The sequence below is a fragment of the Nycticebus coucang genome, chromosome 13 (assembly GCF_027406575.1).
Source record: "Nycticebus coucang isolate mNycCou1 chromosome 13, mNycCou1.pri, whole genome shotgun sequence".
NCBI lineage: Eukaryota > Metazoa > Chordata > Mammalia > Primates > Lorisidae > Nycticebus > Nycticebus coucang.
Window position 1 is genome coordinate 65,487,997 of NC_069792.1, and position 3,189 is coordinate 65,491,185.

Consider the following 3,189-nt stretch of genomic DNA (forward strand, 5'->3'; position numbering starts at 1 on the left):
AACTCACCTGCTTTCAAAATAATAGTGAGCATAAATGATATTTCACAATATCTATAACAATAAATATGATAAGAAGGGCCAGATGTGGTGGCTCATGCCTGAAATTCTAGCACTCTCGGAAGCCAAGTGGGAGGATCACATGAGCTCAGAAGCTCCAGACCAGCCTGAGCAAGAGTAAGACCCTGTCTCTACTAAAAATAGAAAAATTAGCCAGGAATTGTGGCAGGCACCTGTAGTCCCAGCTACTTGGGAGGCTGAAGCAAGAGGATCACTTGAATCCTAGAGTTTGAAATTGCTGTGAGCTATGACAACATGACACTCTAGCCTGGGCAACAGAGTGAGACTGTCTCTAGGTGGGTAGGTAGGTAAGTAGGTAGGTAGAGAGACAAGAAAAGAAAAGAAAATATCGGTGATTTCTATTGGAGATGAGATCACAGGCCATACTAATACCCCTCTGTTTGCAGCCTACTAGAATAATGAAAGAAAATGCTAATTTTCAGGTTAGACCTTGGTGGAAATCAAGATGTTATTTTTCCCCATGCAGGCTTCCCCGAATTCTGGCCAGCCTTGTTTAGAACATCTGTCTTTGTGGTTGATAGATCCACAGGATGGCAGACAACTGCACTCCTACTAACAGCAATAAAGTCATCCAGTCTGGAACAGCCAGACTATTATTAGGGGAGAATCAAAGTCTTGCCTTTTTAAAACTATTATCCGTGGGGTCTTTTTGTTATAGCAGCTAATCCTGTACCCAGAAAGGTGGGTGGTGACAAGCAATTGCTAATAACATCATTTCATGAGTCAGCTGATTGCCTCACCCCAAAGCAATCTGAAACCCAGCTGAAGACCTCTGGACTCAGCAGCATGAGAAATCAGAGGTGGGTCTCCCCAACCCCCTTTTTGTTCCACCATATGCCTCCTAATGTCCAGATGTGGCCCTCTCCATGCTCCACCCTGTCTGGGCCTGGTAAAGTAGACCTGGTTCCTATTCTTGGGCTGGATGGAGCTATGCCCTGGCCTCACCCTCACTGTGACTGGCTGACAAAGGAGCAGCTGTGACTTCCCTCCCTCTGCCCTCTCCTTCTCCAGCCCAGGCCCAGACACACCCAGCCTGGGGCAGAGATCCCTGACTACAGTTACCAGGAATGTTACTGGTTGGGGCTGTGATTGCTGGCAGTCTCTCAGGACTCCAAGAGGGTCTGAACTCAAGCAGACTGTGCAGCCAGGAGTAGCAGAAATATGCCCTTAAAAAGGGAAAGGAGAAAGATGCCAAGGGGAGAGCTGACTCGGTCTGTTCCAGGAGCATGGAAATCTATAGGGCAGGGGGACTGAAATCAGTAATGACTACAATAAGAACTGCCATCAACTGAGCACCTACAAAGAGCACCTACTATGTACCAGGGCTTTCCAGACATGACTTCTTAGAACCCTCACTTGACCTCATGAATTAAGTTCCACCATGTTTACTTTATAACTATACAAACTAAGGTTCAGAGAGGTTCAGTCACCTGCCCAAGGTCACACAGCCAGTGAGCTAATAAAAGTTGAAACCTCCTCTTGATAACAAGGACTGGAGCTAAGCATGAGTTGCTGTTTACTTTCCTTGGAAAGAAGAGGTCCAGTTCTCCCTTTGGGGGGCCCTCACAGCACAGGCTCCTGCTGCTCTGGGTAGATATGTGGCCTTTGAAGAAAAGGGCAGGCTGGACTCTCCAGGCCGACCACTCATCTTTTTAGGTGGTAGGGATGGAACCACAGTTATGAGCCAGAGGATGATGATAGAGCCAGAGCCAGTGGCCTCAGCCTGGGCTTCGACCAGGGCCGGCCATCTGTCCATCTTTGCCCTTCTCTCTGGGGCCATGAGAAGAGGACAGCAGGTCGAGGTTTCAAATGCTGGGTGCAGCCTCCCAGGCCCAGGGCAGGACTTCAGTTCTGGCAAGAGTCAGAGGGTGAATTGTGGAGTTCCAAGAGCCCAAGGAAGGGAACAGCCCCAGACTTTGTTGAGTCCCTAATTTCTGGGGAAGGCTGGAGCTGGAGAAGGCAGCCTGGGGCAGTGGGACGAGCATGTGCTGTGGGTCAGGCAGACCCAGCACACCCAGACATGTGGCATAGACGAGCACGTATCCTCACCTATAAAGAGGGGTCATTGTTCTCACAGCATTGGTTACCAGCTTGATGAAATGAGATCAAATAGACTCGACATTATAGAGGGACACCAATGTGCTTGTGTCATAGCCTCCCTAATCACTGTCCCAGGGCTCTGAGTGTAGAAGTCCTGAGAAACAGGCTCGGGGAAGGTTAACAAGCAGATGCCAGATCCGCCTGGAATGGGCTGCTTGTCTCCCTGACATGCTGACCTGCAGTGCCAGTGACGGAGGCTGTCACCCTAGGGCAGAGGCTGCTCCAGCCAGACATAGGAAGCCATCTGGCTCCTGGACAGAGAACTACAAGGACCACGTCAGCTTCACAGAGGCCCCTGTGCTGGCCTTGCATCCACTTTCCAGGACTTTTCTTGCTACTGAAGCTCACCTTATACTCTTGTTAGAGAAAGGAAGGCCCTGCTTCATGTCCCCTGAGTGTATCTGGCTCCCTACCCCCCACAGTACCTCAGTTTCCCTCTACCCAGCTCTCCCAGGCTGCTCTTTACCTGCTGGCCCCTCCCTGAGCCACAGCTTCCTCCTGCCAAGAGCTCATCTCACTGCAGCCTGGGACTGCCCCTCATCCTGCCTGACTGGCAGGGCTCTGCCTGAGCGGGGCCCTGCTGCCTCCAAGGCAAAGCCCAGTCCTCAGGTCAGGAAGGCCAGCATGACTGCAAAGAGGAAAAATAAAGGGTTGGGGTGGAGGTCCCCAGGCCTCTCTCCACAGCACCCTTGGGTGAGCACACAGTTTAGGAACCCAGGCATTAGGGTGAGTTGTCCCTACATTCCTTCATTCAATAAAGCATTAGTGGGGCGCCTCTTCTATGAATTAGATGCTGAGTGAGAAGGTGGAAACACACCAGTAAGATCCAGCCCCAGATCTTAAGGAGCTCCCTGTTTAAACTAATAGACAGACTAGGAAACATGAAGTTCATGTGCCTCCCACAGTTGCCAAAGGCAGAGTGCACAGGGGATCTGCCCAACCTTGGTGCACAGGCAAGGGTGAAGGAGGTGGCCGTGAGAGCTATGTCCTAGAGCTTCAGCAGGCAAACCT